Here is an 11,478-nt window from a genome sequence, read left to right on the forward strand (position 1 = left end):
TAGTCAATAAAGCAGAAATAGATGCATGAAATATATTTATTTATTTGGTTATTTGGTCATACTACATGATGTTCAAAGTAATGTTTTCATTTAATGCCAAGTAAGATGATTAAAAGTATAGAAATTATTTAAATATGTATTACAGTATTGGGGTCAAAAAAACCATCCCTCTTTGCTGTTTTTCCCCCTTCTGCCCACTTTCCTGGGTGTTGGGGGTATTTGGTGCCAATTTATTTACAACATTTTTATTTTTATGCCAATAAAAGATTTTGAAATAAAATAAAATAAAAGTATAGAAATTATTTATAGTTTTAGATTAGCATTCCCCCAGTTAGTGGTCCCCCAATCTTTTTGGCAGCTTCCCTGATAGCTCAGTTGGTAAAGAATCCACCTGCAATTCAGGAGACCCTGGTTCAATTCCTGGGTCAGGAAGATCCACTGGAGAATGAATAGATTACCGACTTCAGTCTTCTTGGGCTTCTCTTGTTGCTCAGCTGGTAAAGAATCCTCCTGTAATGTGGGAGACCTGGGTTCAATCCCTGGGATGGGAAGTTCCCCTGGAGCAGGGAAAGTTTACCCACTCCAGTATTCTGGCCTGGAGAATCCACGGACTCTATAGTCCTTGGGGTCGCAAAAGAGTCAGAAATGACCAAGTGACTTTCACGATCTTTTTGGCACCAGGGACCAGTTTTGTGGGACTGTTTTCCATGAACTGGGGGGTGGGGGATGATTCAAACTCGTTACATTTATTGTGCACTTTGTTTCTAATCTAATGCCACCTCTGATCTGACAAGGGCTGCCGTCTGTGACCTGGAAGTTGGGGATCTCTGCTCTAGATGATGTTAATTTCTCCGGAGTCATTTAATTTTTTTCTTTTTTTAAAAATTTGGACAGAAAGAAAATTTTTTTAAATTGAGATACACAGTAAGGAAAATCTATTAAGGTTTATAGCCAGAGAACTAGAACTTGAAGAAAGGAATGGAGTAAGAAAGAAGACAGAAGAATAAATTTGGGTTCAGGTACTACATGATGTTGTTCAATTCTTCTAAGTATGGAACCAAAGATAAAAACAAAAAGAAAGAAACTTCCTTTCCAACGTCTTTGGGGTTACACATATTTTTCACAATTTAGCTAAGAAACTCAATGATGGCAGCCACATAGAGATGAAATTACAAATTCTTGATCTTAGAGATTGTCCTCTTTTGGCATGTTCAGAGTGTATCTTGTGACTGAACTTGACTTTTTCTATTGCAATGCTGAAAATGAAATGTACAGAGTGAAACACTTCATTTACATTTCACAAAGTTAAGTTGCTGAAAAAGTAAGTTCTAGTACAATAATCTAAGGGTAAGGGATGACTTTCAGTGATTTGAAAGTATAGTTGGCCAAAGGCTTTAATTGTTTAAAAAGCCAAATTTTTATCAGAAATTTCAAAATTGACTCTCTTCATGGTCCAAATGTCATGGCTAATTCCTTAGCTGTGTTTCTTTCTGGTTTGGCTACCTGGCAAATGAACAATGTTTCAAGGAAAAAGAATCAGCAATTGTCTCTTCCTGTAGCAGTTTTCCCCCATGATCTCCCACCCATTGAGTTCAATGACTTTAAGATATTTTTGAATGAAAGAAAAAGAGACTATCCTTGAGGCCAGACAGAGGAAGCATCCTTTTGCCGAGTCATTTACTTTGAAACTGACATGACGTTAAGTAGAGGAAGGTCATTTTAATCCAGCCTGGTATGGAAAAACTTTTAAGATAAATCTTAGTTTTTTTATTTATTTTTTTAATAAAAAGCTTACTTTTTCAACTTTCTCCTGAGTTATAGTTCTTTAGTACCTGATGGAATTCTGAAGAAAAAGTACCTGAACATAAATAAAAATTCTGAAAATAAATGTCTTTATTTTGACTTTTAAGAAATAAGATTTTTTTTTTTACATTTTAGATTGTACTTGTTTTACTTTTACCCTCTAGAATATTACTTGTGGCCAACAATATATTTCAAAGCTTGACACAAAAACATCTCCTTAGGAAGCCATGAACTTGAATTTTGGTCGTTGTATTCCTGTTAAACCATCTGAAGCTCTCAGAATCTTTGGTCCTTACACTCCTATTAAACTACTTGAAATTCTCAGAATAGGTGTCTATTTATGAATCAGCAAAAACTTTGAGGAGAAAAATAGCACTGAATTTTGGGCCCACTTCTCTATGTTCCTTCTTCCCAGGATCTTGCCGCTCAAGTTCTTACTGTTTTGATTGTTCTCTAACATTGTCAAACATACTTTAAAAACATTTTATGTAGTTTTCTAGGCATTCTCAAGTGGAAGTTTGATTTGTTAGAAGCAATTCTGCATTCCAGAAGCAGAGGTAGGCGGCGTTTTTATTTAAACTCATATTACCTACATTTGTTTCTTTATTTGCTCCTATGGTATACCTTACTTTTCTTTGAAAATGTCTTTCTCTCTCGAAGACAAAAAGAGAAATCTGAAAGCAGCCAGAGTGATGGTACATATTATATAAAGAGAAATGAGACCAACAAATTTTTGGAACAATAAAAACAGATCAAAAGATGGTTCACTAGTGTTCCAGTTACTATGGTTACATAACCAATTACCATAAAACTTAGTGTCTTAAAACAACATTTTTATTGTGCTCACAAAATCTGTGAGCCAGGAATTTGGACAGGGCATGGAGCCAAGGGCTTGTTTCTGTTCCAAATGTCTGAATTCTCATCTAGGACAAGACAGCTGGGGTTACTCAGCAGCTGGGGAATGGAGACATTTAGGAGTCTTCACTCATGTGTGTCTTGGCTGATTCTGGTTGTTAACTGGGATCATACCAGAGTATGTGGTCTCTCCTAGTGGCCTATACTTCCCCAAGTGGCCTCAGGATAGTGAGACCAAAATGGCCACTCAGAACTCAGAAGAAGTATCTATGAAAAAGGTGAAATTTGCATAAACATTTTTGAATTTACATGGAAGTTATATAGTCACATTTTGCTAGAGTCTACTGGTTACAAGAGAGTCACAAAACTGCCAGATTTGGTGGGGGCAGTAGGATGACGTAGATTCCCACTCTCAATGTGGGAAAGTTCAAGGTCATACTGTAGAAGACTTATAGGTGGGAGACATTCTTGTGTAAAGCTTTGAAAGATATTGTTGGCTGCAAGCAATATTTCCACAGGGTAAAAGTAAAACACATACAATTTAAAATTTAAAATGTAAATGAAATAAAACCCTTAATTCTCAAAAATAAAAATGAAGACATTTTTATTCAAGCAAAATATATTGTCACCCTGCTTATTGAACTTAAATGCAGAGTACATCATGCAAAATGCCAGGCTGGATGACTCACAAGCTGGAATCAAGATTACCAGAAGAAATTCCAACAATTTAAGATATGCAAATGGTACCGGTTTAATGGCAGAAAGTGAAGAAGAATTAAGGAGCCTCTCGAGTAGGGTGAAAAAGGAGAGCAAAAAAACTGGCTTAAAACTCAACATTCAAAAGACTAAGATCATGGCATCTGATCCCAACACTTCATGGCAAATAGAAACGAGAAAGTGAAAACAATGACAGACTTTATTTTCTTGGGCTCCAAAATCACTGTGGATGGTGATTGCAGCCATGAAATTAAAAGACTCTTGCTCCTTGGAAGGAAAGCTATGACAAATCTAGACAACATATTAAAAAGTCGAGATATCTGTTTGTCGACAAAGGTCCATATAGTCAAAGTTATGTTTTTCCTGTAATTAAATATGGAAGTGAGTGTTGGACCGTAAAGAAGACTGAATGCCAAAGAATGGATGCTTTTTACTTGTGGTGCTGGAGAAGATTTATGAGTTTCTTGGACAGTAAGGAGATCAAACCAGTCAATCCTAAAGAAAATCAATCCTGAATATCCACTGGAAGAACTGATGCTGAAGCTCCAATGCTTTGGCCACCTGCAGTGAAGAGCAAACTCATTGGAAAAGACCCGGACACTGCGAAAAATTGAAGACAAAAGGAGAAGGGGGGAACAGAGGCTGAGATGTTTAGATAGCATTGTCAACTCAGAGGACATGAACTCATTCAAACTCTGGGAGACAGTGGAGGACAGAGGAACCTAGCATGCTGAGGTTCATGGGGTTGCAAAAAATCAGACGTGACTTAGTGACTGAATGACAATATCTGATAGAATAATGCTGTCACCCCAACCATGATGTCCACATCCTTATCCTTGGATCCTGTAAAACTTCAGCTTTTGTGGCAAATGGGGATAAAGTTTGCAGGTGGAATTAAGGGTGCTATTTGGCTGACTTTATGATAGGGAAATCATTTTGGATTTCTGGGCAGGCTCAGTGTAATCACACGAGTCTTCAAAGAGGAAGAAGGGCAAATGAAGAGGGCAGAGCTCTATGGTGTGAGGACTAGACCCATCAATGTGTCTTGGAAGATGAAGGAAGTGACTGTGAACCAAGGATGTAGCCCATCTCTAAGAACTGAAAAAGGAAAAGGGAGGATTCTCTCCCAAGAACCTCCAAGAGGAATTCATCCTGGCTGGCACATTGATCTTAGCTTAGTAAGACCCATGTCAGATTTCTGATCTCCAGAACAGTAAATAATAAATGTGCATTGTTTCAGCCACTACATTTGTGGTAGCTTATGATGATACTGATGGTGGTGGTTTAGTTGTTAAATCATGTCTGAATCTTGTGACCCCGTGGCCTGTGGCCTGCCAGGCTCCTCTGCCCGTGGGATTCTCCAGGCAAGAATACTGGAGTGGGTGGTTGCTATTTCCTTCTCCAGGGGATCTTCCCAACCCAGGAACCGAACCCGGGTCTCCTGCATTGCAGGCAGATTTTTTACCAACTGAGCTATGAGGAAAGTTCAGTATGATGATAGTGGTAGAAATTAATTCATGTTTTGTTTCATTAAATAAGGTGGAAATATAAAGCCTGTGAGGTGGGCAGGTGGTATCTGTACTTTTATATATATTCATATAATCCATATTTTAAAATTCAATAAAATATTGCAATACATATACTATGTTTTGCATACATATAATATAAATGTAAGATATGCATTAATGTAGTTGATAGCTAATGGAATGTAATAGGCATACACATAATAAATTTTGGCTCAGTCTTCATGCAGTGTTGATTTGAAGAAACAGCATTTAGCAAGGAAAAACATACATACATATATACTTAAATATATCCATATATTTATCATCTATATTTTTATTTAACTTTTACAAATGTTTAAAGTTGGAAGGGTGTATGCATGTGTTGGGAGTTTGTGAGAGCACTTTCTGGGTACACAAACAGCTTAAAATTCCTCTTTCTCTGTCACTGTCTGACTCACAATCTGTTATAGTAGCCCCTTCCCAACACCTTTCTCTCACATATACTTAATTCTCAGCCAGGAAGTTCTTCTTTCATCTATCCTGCATGGGTTCTCATTCTTCCCATTTCCACCCTCCCCTTTTCTTCAATCTTGATTATTTCTTCTCTTGGTCATTTCTGTTACTAATTCCCCAGTATTGCCAGCTATGCATCTTAAAATTAAATATGCTCCTGGAATTCTTAAATTAGAAAAGATAGAAACTGAGAAGATGATCCTGTTCTTTGGTGGGTATTAGTGGGTATTTTAGTTTGCTAGGGTTGTGGGAACAAATACCTCAAAGTGCGTGATAACCCTATATGCAAGACAGAAAAAGAGACACAGATGTATAGAACAGACTTTTGGACTCTATGGGAGAAGGCGAGGGTGGGATGATCTGAGAGAACAGCATCGAAACATGTATATTATCAAGTGTGAAACAGATCTCCAGTCCAGGTTGGATGCATGAGACAAGTGCTCAGGGCTTGACCCAGAGGGATGGGATGGGGAGGGAGGTGGGAGGGGGGTTCAGGATGGGAGCACATGTAAATCCATGGCTGATTCATGTCAATGTATGGCAAAAACCACTACAATATTGTAAAGTAATTAGCCTCCAACTAATAAAAATAATGGCAGGGGGTGGGGGAAGAAATGTACTGTCTTTCAGTGTTGGAGGCTAGTAGTCTGAGATAAGGTGACTGCAGGAACAGCTACTTCTGATGGTGGTGAAGGAGAATCTGTTCCATGAGTTTTGCCTACTTTTGCGTCAGAAGAACTGACTCATTGGAAAAGACCCTGATGCTGGGAAAGATTGAAGGCAGGAGGAGAAGCAGACAACAGAGGATGAGACGGTTGGATGGAATCACCAACTTGATGGACATGAGTTTGAGCAAGCTCCAGGAGTTGGTGATGGACAGGGAAGCCTGGAATGCTGCAGCCCATGGGGTCACAAAGAGTGGGACACAACTAAGCAACAGAACTGAACTGAACTGGGTGATTTGCTGGCAATCTTTGGCATTCCTTGGCTTATAGAGTGAGTGAACATGAACATGAAAGACATCCCTCTGTCTGTGGGATTTCCTAGGCAAGAATACTGGAGTGGGTGGCCATCCTTTCACCAGAGGATCTTCCTGACCCAGGGGTCAAACCCAGGTCTCCTACTTTTAAGGCGGATTCCTCACCATCTGAGCCATCAGGGAAGTGTTGGCTTAAGGAAGCATCACTAATTTCTTCCTTTATTTCTAAGTGGTGTTCTCCCTGTGTGCATGTCTGTGTTCAAATTTTCCTTCTTATAATGGACCAGACATAGTGGATTAGGGGTCCAACTTTCTCCATTATGAACTCATCTTAATGAATCATACCTGTAACTACTCTATATTTTCAAATTGGGTTACCTTCAGAGGTACTGGAGGTTAAGACCTCAATATACAAATCTGTTTTTGAAAAGGACAGAGTTCAACCTGTAATAGTAATTGAGAAATGAGGAAACTGTGGAAATAACTCTTTGCCATTGCTTTTCTAATTTAATTTTTAAACTTATTATTTAGTAGATATTTTTCCAGGGACAAATGCTTATCAAAAATACTTTAAAATATTTCATTGTATGTCATTATATATTTGTAAAGAAAATGAAATAAGTATTGAACAATGATAGTTCTTTGTCTGGAAATCTGTATGGTGACAGTGATGGATGAAAGACAGTACTTTCAGTCACCTCTTATCACTGGATAAAACCTTTTGACAAGAATTTTCTCTGTGATAATAAAGAGATTTCCAGTAAATCAGGGGATCTTTCAGAGCACTGTATGATAAGTGATTTGACCTCTCATTAAGAAGGCGTACTAACTAAAATTTTTATTAAATCCTTAAGAAAAAGGTACTATCTTGTCCCATTAGCACCAATTTCTCTGGCAGGTTTTTTTTTTTTTTTTTTTTTTTTGGTAGGAGGGGCGTATTTGCTGTTCCAGTTGAAGAGAAATCAGACTGGAGTGTGTTTTCTCTTTTATTCTATATTATTCATAGAATTTTAAGTAATTTTCTTAAAACAAAACTACAAACATCAGTTTCCTCATATAAAATGTTATGCCATTAATTATTTTTATTCTGAATTCCTTATGGACTTACTGGAAAATCTTAATAAAATAAGGCTTGTCAATGCATATTAAATTATGTATGTTATTAAAATATAAATTTTGTTATGAAAATAATGTTTACCTACTTAATAACAACTAAATATAAGTTGCATAGAGAATATGGCTTAGGAAAAAGGATCTGGGTTACTGAGAGTGGAGGAGGAGGATAATAAAAAACAAAAAGATGCATATGTTATATAATGATGCATATTTGCTGTTTAGAAGTTTTTTTAATGTTACTTGGGTTTACTTCAGCTTAAAAGTTAAAGATATTTGTTTTCAAAAGTCTAAGTGTTATGATTCTTTTCCCTACAATAGATAGAATGTCCCTGTTGTTATCTGTCAAAAGTCACTAAAGATGTGGAAGCCATGTGTGAAGGTGGGAATACAGATAATTCATTTCTTTAAGGTCTTATTGTGCTCAGTCCAACTTTATAAATCTTAGACCTTATTTAAATGATCCCAAATTGTTGGAAAGCATTAGAGACAAGAAGAATCAAGAAGCAATCAATCAAAAGCACAGAGCATATAATTCTAAGCAGCTTGATAAATTGGCCAGATATGTCATGGATTTATAGCTCTAGAAGAGTGAACTGCAGTTCTTCCCTCCCAACCAGCAAATTAAGCTTTTAGAGGAGACTTCTCATTTCAGCTCATTCTTTCACAAATTAAGAAATGCTAGGGTTCACGTCACCTGAACCTCACTTTGTAGGAACATACAGATGGTAATAAAGACACAGGCATTGCTTCTGACTCATGAAAGAAAAGTCTAGCTTCTTTCTAGGAACTTTGCTCTCCTTTACTCCAAACACTTTGAATAAATTTTATTTCCTCATCTGTGGTTTGAAAATATCCAATCGGCCAACAGTATTTTACTTTCAATTTCTTTCTAATTGATGTTGACAAGTATTCTCTTTCCAATTCTTTGCCACAACAAAATGTATGCAAATAGTGGTGATCTTTACCACATTGCAATCTTCTCAGTAATATTTTTAAATGTTAGCACTAAATACTAACAGCTTGAAATCATTTGTGTTCTTCGGCCAGGTTTTATTTTCTCTAGCATGTTTATTTTCTTTTTCTCATAAGCAGTGTTTCTCTTCTTCATCATTTTCAATGTAAACAATGCTTTTTAGATGAATCTTATCTTTTAAGATGCTTACTTTGTTTTAATAGGTAATATAGGCACATAATTTATATCTTAAAGCTAATAAAACTCTGTACGCTAGTTGATATTTGATCCCACCTCCCAGGCAAATTCTATTACCAATTTCTTATGTATTCTTCCAGAGATATCATGTTTATTAATGAGTATATATATGTACTTATAACCATAAACATTTGTATACTTTGCATACTTCTATAAAACCTAGTTTTTTTCTTTTGATAATGTATCTTATTGAGTATTCCATATAGATCCAATTGGAGTTGCCTTATGCTTTTTAACTTCTGAACAACTTTCCATTGTAGTGACCTCCCTTCATTTATTAAATAGCCCTATGTCGGTGGACATTTGAGTTGTTTTCAATGTTTTGCTCTTACAAAACAATGCTGCAGCAAATATCTTTGTACATATACCTGTACAGCATTTTTGAAATACAATTGGAGGATAAATTCCTCACAATGAAATTCTAGTAGAAGAATCAGTATATTTGTGAGAAATAAATGATAGATGTTGGTAGATGCTGCCAGATTGCGCTCTATAGTGATTAACGAGATCACTTTTTGAAGAAAAATAGTTTCCTTTGGGGACCAGAGAGTTAATATTGATAATATATTATGCTTAAAAATATCAGTATACCTCAAAGACAAGAATAGGACCACCATATACATTTAAAATGACTATGTAATTGTAATCAAGATAGCTCTAGAATCCTATTTTGGGTAAACTGGAAAGGAGAAGTCAGAAAGTTGCTTGTGGTATTTCGGTTTAGGGATTTTTGGTTGGGTCATTTAAAAATGAAACAAAAATTAAAGTTTGTAACCAATGCATGCGAGTTTGGTTTGGTTTTAGAAACCTAATTTATATAGAAGAAGGAGGAAAAAGCAGCTTGTGGCTAGACTTTTTCCATAGTAGTCTGCTTATATGTTGTTATAACTTGCAAAATGTACAGCTCGTCAGAGTCTGACTCATGCTTCCACTTGAACTTTTAAGTTTAGAAGAAGGATATGTTTATTTTATTCCCTTTTTTTATGGTGAAAAAGAGGGAGTGGAAGACACATTCTATATTGTGTTTGGAAATTTGGTCTTTTCAAGTTTTATGCCTCATCCATTTTCCTTGTCTGGCTTTCTGAAAAAACAAATGCTCATATAGTTCCTCGAGCGTTCCTTAATACCCCAAATACCTTAGAGCATATTTAAATATTCACTGGAGTGGAAACACTCCTTGAAGAATGTATTTATACATTAAATAAAAAAATTCTGATTGCCTAGAGTGTAATATGGGTATTAACCACACTTTTAAAAGGAAAAATTCCTTAAGAAAAACGTTGCACAATTCTAATAGGGAGACTTCTATAAAAATCACAGCAATTTTCCATCTCATAAACAATGTCTTTTTAAGTACTTTAGAAATTTCTTTTTTCTGTTAGCTGCTCCCAGAGCTCTTGGCTATCCAACATATTTTCATAATTTTCCAATTTTCAATCAATAACCAAATACTGAAAAATTCTTATACATCTTCAGGAAATAATCCATTCTCAAGTATGTATGAGGAAGCTCATATCTTTAAATTTCAAGAAGAAACTATCAGACCCATGAGACCAAGTCATGGGAACTCGTGAATTCTTATTTTTTACTTATGGCATAAAATGCCCAAAATTACTAATTGGAGAGGAATATACATACATATACTCACAGTTTCTGAGGAACTCATTTTTTTTTTTTTTTTTGCTTTTTCAAACAACTGGTGAATTAAGCATTGTACATAGTGAAATGTCCCTTACTATCAGTTTTGGTTGCTATTATAAAGTTTCACATCTAGGTTATGCTGAATTTTTTTAAAGTTCCAATGCATGTAAACATTTATAAATGTAGCATATTTAATGTTTATGTCTGTAATAGATAAAAACTTTGTCTTTTGTAGAACAACACACATTTTCTTAGTGAAAAGAGAATAGAAATTCTCCTGTCCTTCATTTGACAAATGGTGATCTAAGAGGTGACATACCCAAAATCACTTCTTTAAATCATCTTATGTATGTGGCAACTGTAGAATGGGTCAGTAACACTGAACTTATAATACTGAGTAGAATGGGTCTGTAATACTAATACCAGTGTGATTTATGGGCTAAGTTCTTTTTTATTTTTTGGCATATATTATCACTGCACCTCTTGTTGAAAAGACATCTTTTACCCTGGTTGATTGTGTTTGCGCCTCTGTTGAGTATCAGTTATCCAAGTATGTGTAGAATATTTCTGGACTTTTAATTTTTCTCCATTGATCTGTGTCTGATCTTGTGCCAATACCATATTGTCTTATTATTCTAGCTCTATAATAAGTCTTTATGTCAGATAATGTAAGTATTTTGACCTCATTCTGCTTTGCCAAAGTTGTTCTGGTTATTCTAGGTCCTCCACATGGGCTTCCCTAGTAGCTCAGATGGTAAAAAGTCTGCTTGCAATGCAGAAGACCTGGGTTCAATTACCGGGGCAGGAAGATTCCCTGGAGAAGGAAATGGCAACCCTTTCCAGTATTCTTGCCTGGAGAATTCCACGGAGAGAGGGACCTAGCTGGCTACAGTCCATGGGATCACAAAGAGTCCGACTCAATTGAGTAACTAACACTTTCACTTTCTTTCGCATTTTCATACAAATTCTTAGATTAGCTCATGTCAACAACAACAAAACATCCTGGAGTTTATTTTTTTTAGGCTTTTCATAAGTCTATAAACCAAATTGAGGAAACGACATTAATTTTGATTGTTCCCATTCCTGAGCCTGGGATGTCTCTCAGTCTAATTAGGTCTTTAATTTCTCTAATGAAATGT

The sequence above is a fragment of the Dama dama genome, chromosome 28 (genome assembly GCF_033118175.1).
Source record: "Dama dama isolate Ldn47 chromosome 28, ASM3311817v1, whole genome shotgun sequence".
In the NCBI taxonomy this organism is placed as follows: Eukaryota; Metazoa; Chordata; class Mammalia; order Artiodactyla; family Cervidae; genus Dama; species Dama dama.